Source organism: Macaca fascicularis, chromosome 1 (genome assembly GCF_037993035.2).
Source record: "Macaca fascicularis isolate 582-1 chromosome 1, T2T-MFA8v1.1".
In the NCBI taxonomy this organism is placed as follows: Eukaryota; Metazoa; Chordata; class Mammalia; order Primates; family Cercopithecidae; genus Macaca; species Macaca fascicularis.
Window position 1 is genome coordinate 150,586,180 of NC_088375.1, and position 16,169 is coordinate 150,602,348.

The window sequence follows — 16,169 nt, forward strand, 5'->3', positions numbered from 1 at the left end:
GGTATTTGTGTGGAGACAGTGCAGATTATGTACTCTTGTGAAGGATGGCAAGAATTTGAATTTTATTCTCAGTGAAATAAGATTTAGCAGAAGATAAACATGATCTTTTGCATACTTTTAAAAAATATATCTGGCCACTAGATGTAGAAGATTTTGTAGGAAGATAAGAATGGAAGCACGGAACACAATCAAGAAGATTTTGTAATCATCCAGGAAGATATAATTGTATATTACAACAGGGAAGTAAGAGTGGAAGTGGTGAAAAAGGGTGGAGTTTGAGATAACTTATGAAAATAGAGTTTGTAGGATTTGCTCATGAATTGGTTATGCAATCTGAAAGGAAGAGAAGAATAGAAGAACACATAGTCTTTTACCTAGAGCAACTTAAAGAAGGAAATTTGACATTTTCTTAGGTAGAAATGCATGGGGGAGCAAGTTTAGTGGGAATTGAGAAGAGTGGAAATCAAGAGTTTGGTTTTGGACACATTAAGTTTGAAGGTGGCTATTAAAGGTCCAAGTATTGATATCAAGGAGACAACTAGATATATGGGTCTGGAGCTCAGGTGAGAGGTTAGAGATATAATTGCCTGTAGTATACAGGCCAGGTAGTGTAAAGCCCCTTTTAGGGGCTTTGTTCCTTATACCCAAAATCCTGGCACAAGTTCCCTGAAACACTTGTCTAGAAAAAATTTGAAGATATATCTCAGTACATGCTCCACTTCAAATTAATATCTCACTCTCAAACTCTGTCCCCAGACTAAAGTTCCCCTCTCTTTCTATCTATTTCACACACACATACATTCATCTCTCTCTCTCTCTTCTCTCTCTCTCTTCTCTCTCTCCTTCCTTCTCTCTGTTCCTCCTTTCCTCCCTTTTCTCTCTCTCTTTCTGTCATCCCCATCTGGTGCACTCCTTAGGTAATACAGAGTTTTCACCCTGCTTTCTGATTGCTCAAGAGGAGGCAACAGTAGTTCTAACAACTGAAGTCATGTCTTTTCCATTGACTAATATTTCCTCAGGGGGGACTGGATCCAAACTAATATGACACCCAACAAATAGAACAGAAACAAGAAACAGTAAACAGGAATTTTTTAGAAGACCATAAACTTACCAAAGACCTATCTATACCTAACCTCTGATATATATTATTTGTCCAGTAAAATTAAGATTAAATTATCATGCCTATAGTATTCTACTGACTCGTTTCTCACTAATTGTATTGTGATTCTGTTAAAACTTCACTTTGCCACTTTGGGAGGCTGAGGCAGGTGGATCACAAGGTCAGGAGTTCGAAACCAGCCTGACCAACATGGTGAAACCCCGTCTCTACTAAAAATGCAAAAATTAGCCGGGCATGGTGGTGTGCACCTGTAATCCCAGCTACTCAGGAGGCTGAGGCAAGAGAATCACTTGAGCCCGGGAAGGGGAGGTTGCAGTGAGCTGAGATAATGCCACTGCACTCCAGCCTGGGCGACAGAGCGAGACTCCATCTCAAAAACAAACAAACAAACAAACAAACAAAAACTTCACTTTGCTTTGATAAATACTGTCAGAATGTTGGTAGATATTATATCAAGAAATAACCTGTCATAATCAGCAAGAAAAAAATAAATAATCTCATCAAAAAGTGGGCAAAGAACATGAATAGACAATTTGCAAAAGAAGTCATACAAACAGCCAACAAACATATGAGAAATTGCTCAACATCACTAATCATCAGGGAAATGCAAATTAAAACCACAATGAGATACCACCTTACTCCTGCAAGAATGGCTATAATTAAAAAGTAAAAAAAAAAAAAATAGATATTGGCATGGATGTGGTGAAAAGGGAACACTTTGACACTACTGGTGGGAATATAAATTAGTATAACACTGTGGAAAATATGTGGAAAATAGTATGAGATTCCTTAAAGATAAAAAAAAATGTGTAAGCATATTATGTCACTCCTTTGCTTCATTACTTCATTAGTTTTTTTTCTCACTAATTGTAAAATAAATTTCAAAGTCCACAGCCTTCATTTCAGCTGTACAGGAATTTGGCCTTTGGTGCCCCATAGGGAAGAAGATTGAAGAATGATACTCTGGGTTGGACACGGTGGTTCATACTTGTAATCCCAGAACGTTGGTAGGCCAAGGCAGGAGGATCATCCGAGACTCTAAGCTTGAGACCAGCCTGGGTAACACAGGGAGATTCTGTCTCTACAAAAAAAATATATTTTTTAAATAACCGAGCATCATGGCACATGCCTGTGTTCCCACCTACTTGGGAGGCTGAGGTAGGAGGACTGCTTGAGCTCAGGAAGTTGAGGCTGCAGTGAGCCATGATTGTGCCACTGCATTCCAGACTGGGACACAGAGTGAGGCCCTGTCAAAAAAAAAAAAAAAAAAAAAAGATGCTCTGAAATGCCTCGGAGACGATTAGATAAGGTGAGTAAAGAGGGTTGTTGGGAGAAAAAACCTGAATGAAGATTCACAAGAAAACCTATCGGAGACTGAAGTACAAACATGGGCTAGAGTAGAGAAGGAAGTTAAGTTTTAGAGGGCCTACAAAGCTTTATTAGGAATTTAATTTGAATCGGGCTGACATTTGCAGACAATTTTATGGCATCTAAAAAGGGAAGTAAGAATGAAAATGCCCCTTTAGGAATATGATTCATACTGTAATTTGTATGTTAGGTTGGTTTAGAGACTGTACTATCTTTGTGAGCCTTCTGATTAGGAAAAACAAATCAGAAACACCAGGAAATGTTTGTAGTTGATTTAATTACATATGTCTATTTCTTTTGATTAATATTGCAGTTCTGATGAAATGAGAAGCCTCATATATGGTATCAGCAAGGGAATCCAGAGAATTTGATAGTGAAGAATCAGTATAATTATAATGCCTTTCCTGCATCCATGCCCTTGTGTCCTTTTTAAACATTTTCTTTGAAGCTTAAAAATAAGAATGAATATTGATTTCTGTACTCTGCTTATGTGTGTATATGTGCATGTGTGTATGATAGTAGGTTTTTTTGTTTGTTTGTTTGTTTTGTTTGTTTGAGACGGAGTCTCACTCTGTCACCAGGGTGGAGTGCAGTGGCAAGATCTTGGCTCACTGCAACCTCCACCTCCCAAGTTCAAGCCATTCTCCGGCCTCAGCCTCCCGAGTAGCTGGGACTACAGCTGCCCGCCACCATGCCCAGCTAATTTTTGTATTTCTAGTAGAGACGAGGTTTTACCATGTTGGCCAGGATGATCTCAATCTCTTGACCTCGCGGTCCGCCCGCCTCAGCCTCCCAAAGTACTGGGATTACAGGAGTAAGCCACTGCGCCTGGCCGATACTAGGTTTGAAAATAATTAAAAGGTCAAAATAGTTTTTATTTTTCTGGTTTTAGTTAGACTGGAGAGATACTAGGCAACCAGGACAAATGCATTTGAAATTCTCACTACAGTATCACATTAGCTAATTTATGACAACTTGCATTATTTATTAGCTAATTTATGACAACTTGCATTTTCATAATACCGTCAAAATTGTTGATATAATCATGAAAAATAAAGTTTCTAAAAGGAACTAAAATTGCTACATTCCTTGGACTTAACACGGTCAAAAGTCTCCTTCAATTAAAAACATTCAATATTTATAAGAAAAATCTGGTGGGAGGGAAATTTTGTGATTGCTTTGAAATGCTAGGTCTAATTTCTGATTTCTAATTCTATTTTTGTTTCTAGTTTTAGAAAAATAAACTGACAGAGCAAGTGAGTGACTAACATATATAGTTTGTCTTGTTCTTCTAAAGATATCAAGAGATTCAATTTTTATTTTTAGAGAATAAAAATTTGGCCCAAATAGGAAAAAATAGAAAAATAATCCCTGAGCTTCAAATAAGAAGATCTGAATAAATTCAAAATTCATCATTTTTCTCTAGAAATATCAAGGCAAGGAAAAGTATGAAATGCCAACATATCTGAAATGTTATAATTCAATAAAAGAGATGTGTTATGTTTTTAGGAAGGGCACCTTTAGGAAAAGCATGGGGATATTCCTGGGGGACCTGATTAAATAAGGACATGATTATTATGCATAATTTTCTCAGTATAGAATCAGTGACAGCATAAAACATAAGATAGTTAGGTTTGGTTCATGTGATTTTAGTTCATACATACTCTTCTTTTTTTTTTTTTTTTTTTTTGAGACGGAGTTTCACTCCTGTTGCCCAGGCTGGAGTGCAATGATGTGATCTTGGTTCACCGCAACCTCCGCCTCCTGGGTTCCAGCGATTCTCCTGCCTCAGCCTCCCGAGTAGCTGGGATTACAGGCATGTGCCACCATATCCAGCTGATTTTATATTTTCAGTAGGGACAAAAATACAAAATTTGATCTTGTTGATCAGGCTGGGCTCGAACTCCTGACCTCAGGTGATCCTCCCGCCTCAGCCTCCCAAAGTGCCAGGATTATAGGCGTGAGCCACTGGTCCTGGCCTATAGTCTTAAAAATATATTTTGCTAAGACTAGATTTTTGTCTACATCTTACAGACATATTACAATGGAGTAGCACATGGGCCATGACCAAAAGAAGCTTAGTAATGGTACCTGAAAGGCTAGCTAGGTTAAGTATTCTATGACAAAGAAAGCCTCCTAAAACACATAATCATGGACTGCGTCTAGTTGTAAATTTCAGACGTAGTTGGAATCTACTAACAGGAGAAAATGAAGAGAGAAATGCGCAGATGGGTGAAGCACAGATACAGAGCTGGAGTGCTGGAGACAAAGATACAGACACTGCTTTCAGGGTCGGTCCTCATGCTGGATAAGATGCTCTGCATTTCTTTTTCAAAACTTTCTAATCCTCATTTCCCTCATCAGTAAAATGGGGGAAAATAGTGCTAACCTTGTGATATTTCTGCAGAGATTAAAATGGGGTTAGTCATGCAAAATACTTAGCACAGTGTAAGATGTAAAATAAACACTAGATTAAAATGTTGGTTACCTCTTGCCAGCATTGTTGCCTAGCTTCTGTATCAAATGTTCATTCAGAGAATAAAAGTCACTAAGAGTTTTACAGAAAAAAGTGTTTATATAGGGATTAGACCTTACACAAGTATGGGAGCTAGTCAAAAAGTCTGTGTGGCCTTGTGCCTGGAGTTGAGCCTGAAGTTGCTGTAGGTTAGCTAGGCTGGCAGGTGAAGAGTGCTGGATGAGAACTGAGAGAGAACAAGGGCAAACTCAAACTGTAGTGATGGAATCCATGAAAATAAAGTGTAACCTACGAGGACAACTGGAACCTCAATGGTGTGACAAACCTGCTAGAGAATCTAGTTCTCACTGCCATGGAACTTTACATATACCTGGCCCAGGACAGTGAGATCTGGAGTGAGCTGGAAAAGCTGTGGACCCTGGTGGCACTCCACACCAAGGTCAACTAGAAGATCAGTAACAAGTGTGAGCTGTCACAGTGTCTGGCACCCTACACCAAACTTTAAAACACAAAAATGTCAACTTAAAAAAAATTGTGCTGTCCAAATTTTGCACAAATTTCTCTTCTGGCTAACCATAACCTGGGACAACATAGGAAAAAGAATTATATGAATCACAGATCCAATTTAGCTAAGCTGAAACAGTGAAAAGCCACCACTGCTCATCCCCTTTCAACTTGGCATCCATATATACTTCTTAATACTTACTGGCCAAGTAAAGAAAACTGCAAAATCAAGCTTCCATCTGGCATGGTATAAGCATCCCTTACATAGTCCAAACCATACAACTACTCTCTCTAAAAAGATACAAATTCCTTTTACACATTTTGGACCATATTTATTCTCTTCTAGGTGAATTATATGCACTTTTGATATCCTATAACTTAAATTGTGAGATAGCCACCTAGCTGTTATTAATATATCTTATGTTAGACAATAGGGAAATGGGAAAGGGGAAAGATTGGTTAATATATACACAAAGATATTCACATCAATATAATGAAGAAATATTCATAAGTATTATTGTATTCATTTCTACAACTGCTCACATAGTTGTAGCTGCTATCTATAATTATCTTCTTTTGTTACACATTTGCCCTCTACAAACCCTGCAACTGGTTCCTTCTTTGATGGTTCACTCAAACTTTAGAACACAAAATTGGCAGCTTAAAAAAAATCCTGCTGTCCAAAGTTTGGACAGTAGCAGCCCTGCTTACTTTAAGTTGTTGTAGTTTTCCATTGGCTTATTTAAAATAGCTTTGTTGAGATATAATTCACATGCCATAACATTCATTCATTTTAAGTGTACAATTCAATACTTTTTAGTAAATGTGCAGGATTGTTTAACTATCATTGGAATTCAGTTATAGAAAGATTCCATCATCCCAAAAAAGACTCCTTCATGTCCCTTTGGAAACAATCCCCATTCCTACCTTTAGAGCTAAGCAGCTATTAATTTACTTCCTGACTCTGTAGATTTGCCTTCTCTGGACATTTCATATAAATGAAATTATACAATATATGATATTTTGCATCTGACTTCTTTTAATTAGCATAATGTTGAGGGTCTTGCCAGTTGTAGCATAACAATAGTGATTTCCTGTGACTTTTATCACAGTACATGAAAGTGTTATGAGTTGCTTCCAGTGATCGCCTGAATTTCACACATCCTCCTCCTTACCCCATTGTATAGGAGCAACAATATGTCCCCTTGGTAGTTAGAATCAATACCTCAGAATACATTAACAATTTTCTTTGTTGATTCACAGGCATGGGAGCCCCAAGTAGACATGCAGCAATTTCAATTTCTAGTTTAATGGAACAACTGCTGTGTCCCCTGATGGAAATATACCACACTTGGGAACTAAAAACTCTAGAGTAGCAGAGCCCTAAGTAATGGAGATGGAGACAGGAAGTGAAAATTTTTGTAAAGGATCACAAAGGGCAGTGCCTGCAGAAAAAGGAAAAATATGCGCCTGTATATATACTTGTCAAAATATTATCCATATTTTGAAACAAATGTAAAATGTTAAAAAAAAAAGCTATACAATGAAAAAGCATGACTATATATGTAGCCCTGGTTTACCTAATCTGTTTGCATGGCATTGTCAACTCTCATAAATGCCTAGAGTGAGATGTGATGGCTGCATAGGCCTAGAAACTGGCTGATTGGAAATGACTTTTTCCCTTGCAAAATAACAGAGTCATAAGCAAACATACAACAGCCTGCCATTATTTAAAATTTTTGTATATTTCCATCATGATTTTTGTGTTAGTTTTGATTTTTAAAACTATTCCATTAAAATATAATTTGTCTTGATTATTAAGTTTTCTCATACTCTCTTAAATTTTGCACCCCAAGTGAGTGCCTCACTTATCCAAATGCTAGCCCAAATTAGAGGTAATATTAACAATAAACATTTCCATTTCAATCCATTGATTCCCAGACCTGTAAATTCTTGAAAATGGGAAAAAGAGCACTTATTGGTCACATTCATTTGTGTGTTTAGAATGTACACTGCATCCTATAGGATATAACGCCAACTTGGCAAGATGTTGCCATCTAGCTGGAACTTTAAGGCTAACTCCAAAAGGCTAATCCATCATTTTATTAGGCCAGATAACTTCAGGTGATGGAGTACATGGTAACACTAGTGAATCCTTGTACTCTATCTACTTCACTTCATTTGCTACAAAATGAGCTCTTTGGTGAGATGCAATGCTGTGTGGAAAATGATCATGATGAATAGGACATTTTATAAGTTCATAGATAGTAGCTTTGGCAGAACCACTGCAAGGAGGGAAGGCAAGTCTGCATTTAGAATAAGTGTCTATTATTGTGAGAACAAAGGGCTCCATCTTCCATAATGGAAGTAGGCAATATTATCAACCAGGAGTCTCTTTGACTCCTGTGAGTAATGGTACCATATTGGGGGCTCAGTGTTAGCCTTTGCTTTTGGTAGTTTGGGCACTTAGTTTTTGTGATTAGAAGTTTGTGTTGCCAAATAAATACATAACCTCCATTCTTGCTGCCTTGGACATTTTGTCATTATTGCATTAAGCAAGGATGAGATGGCTAGCTAGGGAGAAAGGGCAACTGATAGACACATAATTGGTCATCATGTCCACTTGATTGTGAAGAACTTTTTCTTCTGAGTTTGTTCCTTATTCACCTGGGACACAAATATCTTCACTTTTAGAGACAGATATCTGTATACATTTTCTCTAGACCTCTTTGTCACCAGTTTTCCAATTGTGTTCTTACCAATTCTCTGACCATCTGGCTAAACCATTAGTCACTGCTCATGACTTACTATACATTTATACCTCTGACCATCTCTTATTCCAGGCAAAATGAATATTTTTCTGGATGTGCAGCATGTGCAGCATGGAGTACCGTATATAAATCAAACTTTTTTCCTCCTAAGTTAACTGGCTATAGGGAATGCCCCATAAAGGGAAGGAGGAACTGTAGCAAGAATAGGAGTCATGGTTATCTGGGATACTTGCTCCTGCAACTTACTTATATCTTCAGGACCTTTTCAAGACCAGTCTCATATATACCATTTCTGTTTTATGATGGGATGATATTGTGCACATCAAGTGCTATGACTTATAGATTAGAAAACAATCAATTCCTGATGGGCACTCAGGTTGAATGTTACTTTATGGCCGATGCAAAATCAATGTTCATTTTATACTAGGACCTAGCAGCAAACCAGAGCTGTGTTTTGGAAGAAGCATAGTTATATGCAGAGAGTGGCATAGCTATACTCCAAAATCTTAATTATTGCATTTTCATTCACTTATAGGCACCTATCAAAGGCTCCAAACAGCATCCCTGTCTGTTACATGCACTATGAACACCATCATATCTTCTGGGTCACATGACCTAAGGGGCAGAGCAGTTTGCATGGCAACCTAGTCATTTCTAGGGTTTCCATTTCATCTGCACCCTACTCAAAACTGGCAACTTTTACATTTACTCAGTAAATGGGCTGCAATAGTACATTCAAATGAGAATGTCTATTACCTCCCAAATCCAAAGAGGTCTACAAATTTTTATGCTTCTTTCTTTGTAGTGAGAGGGGCCATGTACAACTTGTCCTTAACCTTGCAAGGAATAGCTTAACGTGTCCCAGATTACTGGAAAATTAGAAATTTCACTAAAATGTCAGCTCTCTGAATTTGTATGGATTTATTTCCTAACACCTGACAGTCATTTACTTAACAAATTTCTAATTCTTGCTTACTATGCCAGTCAGCCTGGTGTCATCAATGAAATAAAACATAGTAATGCCCTACAGAATTCAGAGGCAATCTAAGTTCCCGAGGAATAGATTTGGGCCTAGGCTAAAAAACCTGAGGGGAAAATGGAGGCAGGACTAAAATGCAGCTCCAACTCAGACAGACAGAGCAGTGTGTTGAGACTCACATCGTGAACTTTCGCTCCAGAACTACTGCAGGAATATACCAGGAAAACCAAGAAAATCCACAGACCCTCTGAAGGAAGCAGATTGCTCCTGCAGGACCTGAAGACAGCCCAAATACTCTGAGTGCCCAAGCTGTGAATATGAGAAAAGAGGAATTGTCCACTCCCGAACATACACCCTCACTGGAAAACCTGAAGGTCTAGATCATGGTAGAAGGATTTGACCTTACCTGGAGCTAAGTCAATTTAGAGAGCCTAGCGGAACACAAGGGTAGAGGAAGCAGCGGGAAAAGCCCTGTGGGTTCTCTAGGTCCCCAGCAAAGCTGTTTCTGACTTTTTTCACAGGAGTCCTTGGGGAGGGCTGCCAGAGGCACTGGGAAAAGACCATAGGGAGAAAGAAACTTCCAGGTGAACTTTGTAACAATTCCAACTGAACGTGAAGTTTCTTGGCCAGAATTTGAGGGAGGGTGTGAATCTGGTGTGCAGACTCCATAGGCAAGGAAGTGGGAAAGCCCTGCTTACTTTCTCAGCTGGGAGGCTGGTAGCCTGGGGCAAGTTCTCATTCACTGCCTGGAAACAGACTCAGTGCTGTCTGAGGGGCACGGTGGGAGTGAGACTGGCCTTTCTGGTTGTGTGGGAGCTGGGTTAGACCTTTCCCCCACTTCTATGATAACCTGCATGACACAGTAGAGGGAGCCATAATCCTCCTGGGAACATAACTCCATTGCCTGGAAACCACATCCCCATCCCCCTACCAGCAGTCACAGCGAGCCCTGCCCAAGGAGAGTCTGAGCTCAGACATGCCTAACCCTGCCGCCACCTGATGGCCCTTTTCTACTCACCGTGGTAGCTGAAGACAAACGGCATATTCTCTTGGAAGTTCTAGAGCTCCACCCACCACCTAATCCTTCCTACACTGCCACAGGTAATGCTCTCTTGAAAGTGCCACGTCCTGGCTGGAGGCCAAACAGCACAAAAATAGTGCATTAAACAACCAAAACTAAGGAACCTCACACAGTCCATTTCAACCCCCTGCCACCTCCACCAGAGCAGGGGCTGGTATCCATTGCTGAGAGACCTGAAGACAGTTCACATCACATCACTGGTGCAGACAACCCTCAGTACCAGCCTGTAGCCTGGTAGCCCTGCTGGGTAGCTAGATCCAGAAAAGAAATAACAATCACTACAGCTCAGCTCTCAGGAAGGCACATCCCTAGGAAAAGGGGGAGAGTGCTACATCAGGAGAACACTGTGTGGGACAAAAGAATCTGAACAGCAGCCTTGAGCTCCAGATCTTCCTTCTGACATAGTCTACCCAAATGAGAAGGAACCAGAAAAACAATTCTGGTAATATGACAAAGCAAGGATAGACCATATGGTAGGCAACAAAACAAGTCTACATAATTTAAGAACATTGAAATTATAGTAAGTACTATCTCAGACCACATGGAATAAAACTGGGAATACACTTCTATTCCAGGGGATTAAATGAAATACATTTAATTGGATTGCTTAGTCTTACTTTGGCTATGCAGGCTCTTTTTTGGTTCCATATGAATTTTAGTACAGTTTTTTTCTAGTTCTGTGAAAAATGATAGTGGTGTTTTGATGGGAATTGCATTGAGTCTGTAGACTGCTTTTGGCAGCATGGTCATTTTCACAATATTAATTCTACCCATCCATGAGCATGGGATGTGTTTCCATTTGTTTGTGTTGTCTATTATTTTCTTTCAAAAATCATAGGAATCTTCAAAAGGAACCTTCAAAACTATGCAAATACATGGAAATTAAATAACCTAATCCTGAATGATCTTTGGTTTAACAATGAAATCAAGAGGGAAATTTAAAAATTCTTTCAACTGAATGATAGTATTGACACAACCTATCAAAACCTCTGGGATACGGCAAAGGCAGTGCTAAGAAGAAAGTTGATAGCCTTAAATGTCTGAAAGAGCACAAATGAACAATCTAAGGTCACACCTCAAGCAACTAGAGAAACAAGAACAAACCAAACCCAGACCCAGCAGAAGAAAGGAAATAAGATTAGGGCAGAACTAAATGAAATTAAAATAAAAAATAGAAAAGATAAATGAAACAAAATGCTAGTTCTTTGAAAAGATAAATAAAATCAATAGACCATTAGCAAGATTAACCAGAAAAGAAGATCCAAATAAGCTCAATTAGAAACAAAACAGGAGATATTACAACTAACACCACAGAAATATAAAAGATCATTCAGGGCTACTATGAACACTTTTACATGCACGAACCAGAAAACCAGAGGAGACTGATGAATTCCTGGGAAGGTACAACCCTCCTAACTTAAATCAGGAAGAATTAGAAACCCTGAACAGACCAACAACAAGCAGCGAAATTAAAATGGTAATAAAAATAATACCAACAAAAGAAGTCCAGGACCAGATGGAATCACAGCCGAATTCTACCAGACATTCAAAGAAGAATTGCTACCAATCCTATTGACACTATTACACATGACAGAGAAAGAGGCAATCCTCCTCTAAATCAGTCTACAAAGCAGTATCACCCTAATATCAAACAGGAAAGGACATAACAGCAACAACAAAAAAGAAAACTACCGACCAATATCTCTGATGAACACAGATGCAAAAATCCTCAACAAAATAATAGCTAACTGAATCCAACAGTGTAACAAAAAGATGATCCGTCATGATCAAGTGGATTTCATACCAGGATGCAAGGATGGTGTAACATCCACAAATCAATAAATGTGATACACCACATAAACAGAATTAAAAACAAAATCACATGATGCAGAAATAGCATTTTTAAAAAATTCTGCATCCCTTTACGATTAAAACACTCAGCAAAATCAACATACGAGGAACATACCTCAATGTAATAAAAGCCATCTATGATAAACATACAGCCAACATAATAATGAATGGGGAAAAGTTGAAAGCATTCCATCTGAGAACTGGAACAAGACAAGTATACCTAATCTCACCACTTCTATTCAACATAGTACTGGAAATCCTAGCTAGCAGGCATACAGTATGAAACTAAAGAGTTTTTGATTTGCAAAGCCCAGGGCTTGAGAGAAAAGTTGTTTTAATTTCTAAAAGATTTGGTTTGGATCACTAAAACCAGAGGCTTTAGGACTTAGAGCATAGATAGTATAAAAGATAAATATTGAATAGGGCAGAATAAGAAGGTGATATTAGCTCCTCTGGAAAAATAATATAGAAAATAGATGATAATTAAAAGTCAGTATATTTACCAAGGAGTCACTATAGGAGGAGGCAAGGAAGCCCTGTAATAAAAGTCACAGGTAGAACACCTGAAACAGGAAACCAGATGGAGGATTCAACTAAGCCTGAAATAATCAGCAAGCCCATGAGAGCCAAGGTGATGCCTGGAGTAATCACCCAGTCCCACTTACTCCCAGACACCAAAGAACAAGCTTCTCCTCAGTAGGAGAAGCAAGTAAGGACCAGTATTGCTTTTAAAAGCCAGAGGCCCCCTGGGCCTCCTCCCTTTATGGAGGCTGAGAAGTCTCATGACCTACAGTTTGCAAGCCCCTCTTCTACTATAACGATGATGGCTAATATATATTGAGCATTTATTATATTGCCAGAACCTGATCTAAGTATTCAAATGCTTTATGTCATTTAATTCTCCTAGCAACCTGTAAAGTTGGTAGTATTATTATCTCTATTTTAAAGAAGAGACAATGAAGTACAGAAAATTTAGGGTCACGTAACTATAATTTGGTAGATTCAGGATTTTCCTGCTGTGTCCAGACCCTATTGAAGGGAGAAAAGTGAGAAGAAAATCCTTGAGAGGGATGGAGAGACTGAGGGGGTTTGAACATGAAAATGAGTCAATCCATATCCTGAAGTGAATGAGAAATTACCCCCAATTTTTGTATTAGTCACAGTTCTCCAGAGAAACAAAACCAACTCTGTGTGTGTGTGTGTGTGTGTGTGTGTGTGTGTGTGTGTGTGTGTGTATGTAATGGGTTCATGTGATTATTGAGGCCAAGTCCCATGATCTGCTATTTGCAAGTTAGGAACCCCAGAAAGTCAGTGCTGTAGTTATAGCTCTAGTCTGAAGGCCTGAGAACTAGGAGAGCTAATGGTATAAGTCCAAGTCTAAAGGCAGAAGACCAATGTTCCAACTCAAGCAGGCAGACAGTGAGAGCAAATTCTCCTTTACTCCTCCTTTTGTTCTATTTAGACCTCCAATGGATTAGATGAGGTCCACCCAAATTGGGGAGGGCAATCTGCTTTACTCAGTCTATTGATTTAAACACTAATCTCACCCAGAAACATCCCCTCACAGACACACTCAGAACAATATTTAACCACATACCTGGGCACCCTGAGTCCAAGTCAAGTTAACTTTAAAATTAACCACCACAATCCATCACTTGTCAATTTGGCACCAATACACATCTCCTTAGATCATACTTTATCACTTTATCTCCAAATGAAGACAATAACAAGGTCATAATACCACCTAGCATGATGCAACTACCCTGAGTGCAACTGAAAATGTACTGACCCCTTCCCCAGAAGAGGAGGTAAAATCCTTGAGTGGTGTTTGCTCTTCTCCTTGGTATCCCATAACTTAAACACTATGATGTACAATTAAGAATGCCGAAATATTAAGATAGTAAGTTAATACATCTATATTACATAAGAAAGGAATAAGGGGTAGAGGAAAACAAAGATACACACACATATTCATACAAAAATGAGGAATACTCATGACAATTATATGTGGTCATAGTTTTGGCATATATAACTACCTTCTTCCACTACTCATTCTGTGTTCCCTTTGCCAGCACCTCAGGCAGTTGTGGTTCTTTACCTGAAATGATCCAAATCTTCATTCCTGAAGGGTCCAGACCATTCATAGTTCTGCCTGAACTGGCTGTGGTAATTTTCCATTGAAATGAATCACAGGACATAATAAGACTAAGAGATGCTCTAAGATATCTCCTGTGTCCCAGACATACTCTTCCTTACCTTCTTTGTGGATTAGCAGTACAATTTCCCCTTGGTAGTTAGAATCAATCATCCCAAATAGCAGAGATAATACCTTCTTTGCTTGCTGATTCAGAGGCATGAGGAGTCCAAAATATCCAGGTGGCAGTCTTAACCTTCCATCTCAGTGGAATCATTGTTTTGTCTCTTGGTAAAGGCATTTCTGCCTTTGAAATTAAGACCACCAGGCTAGCAGAGCATAAGAGTACAAGAACAGAAAGCTAAAATTCTGCTAGTGCGTTATTAGGAGTAATAGAGAGTGGTGCTACTTCCATTTCCATTCCTTGATTCCTGGACCTTAAATCCTGGCTACAGGAGAAGCAGCAGTATATATTGGACACTGACTCAGAGCATATATAACCTTCTGGAGAACCTTGATCCATCCCTGCAAGTCATTGCCACCTAGCTGGTGCTATAACTGAGTCTTCAAAAGGCCATCTTACAGTTCTGTCAAACCAGCTGTTCAGGATGGTGGGGAATATGGTTAAGACCAGTGAATTCTACGAGCACAGACCCATTATTGTACTGCTTTTGCTGTGAAGAGGGTTCTTTGATGAGAAGAAATTCTGTGTGCAATACCATGATGGTTGATAGGTCATTCTATAAGTCCACAGATGAATGAATGGATGGATTGTAGTCTTGAGAGAAGCATTGCATCCAGGAAAGGCAAATCTGTATCCAGGGTACATGTCTATTTCAGTAAGAACAAACTACTGCCTCTTCTGCAATGAAAGGAGTCCAGTGGAATCAACTTGCCACCAGGTAGCTGACTGACTACCATGGGAGAATGGTGCCATATCAGAGACTCAGTGTTGGTACCTGATGCTGGCATATTGGGCACTCAGCAGTAGCTGCAGCCAAGTAGTCTTTGTGGGTGGAAGCCCATGTTGCCTAGTCCATGCATGACCTCCATCTGTGCCACAATAGCTATTTTGTTCATGAGTCCATTGGGCAATGACAGTAGTGGCTGGAGAAAGAGGCTGACATGTCATCTTCTCCACTGCTGAGTAACATTTGGATTAGCATTCACATGGACACAAATATTGATATGATCTGGCTTTTAGTCCCCACCGAAATCCCACCTTGAATTGTAGTAATCCCCATTCATCATGGGATGAACCTAGTAGGAGGTAATTGAATCATGGGAGCAGGTTTTTCCTGTGCTGTTCTTGTGATAGTAAGTTTCACAAGATCTCGTGGTTTTATAAAGGGGAGTTCCCCTGCAAATGTTCTCTTTCCTGCTGCCATGTAAGATGTGACTTTGCTCCTCATTTGCCTTCCACGATGATTGTGAGGCCTCCCCAGCCTTGTGGAACTGTGAGCCCATTAAACCTCTTTCTTTTATAAATTACCCAGTCTTGGGTATGTCTTTATTAGCAGCACATGAACAGACCAATACAGTAAGTTGGTACTGGTAAAGTAGAGTGCTACTGTGAAGATACCCAAAAATGTGGGAGCAACTTTAGAACTGAGTAACAAGCAGATGTTGGAAAAGTTTGGAGGGCTCAGAAGATGACAGAAAAATGTGGAAAAGTTTGGATCTTCCTAGAGATCTGTGGAACTTTAAACTTGAGAGACGTGATTTAGGGTATCTAGTGGAAGAAATTTCTAAGCGGCAAAACATTCAAGAGGAAGTAGAGCATAAAAGTTTGAAAAATTTGCAGTCTGACGATGCAATAGAAAAGGAAAAACTCATTTTCTGAGGAGAAATTCAAGCCAACTGCAGACATTTGCATGTTAATTTC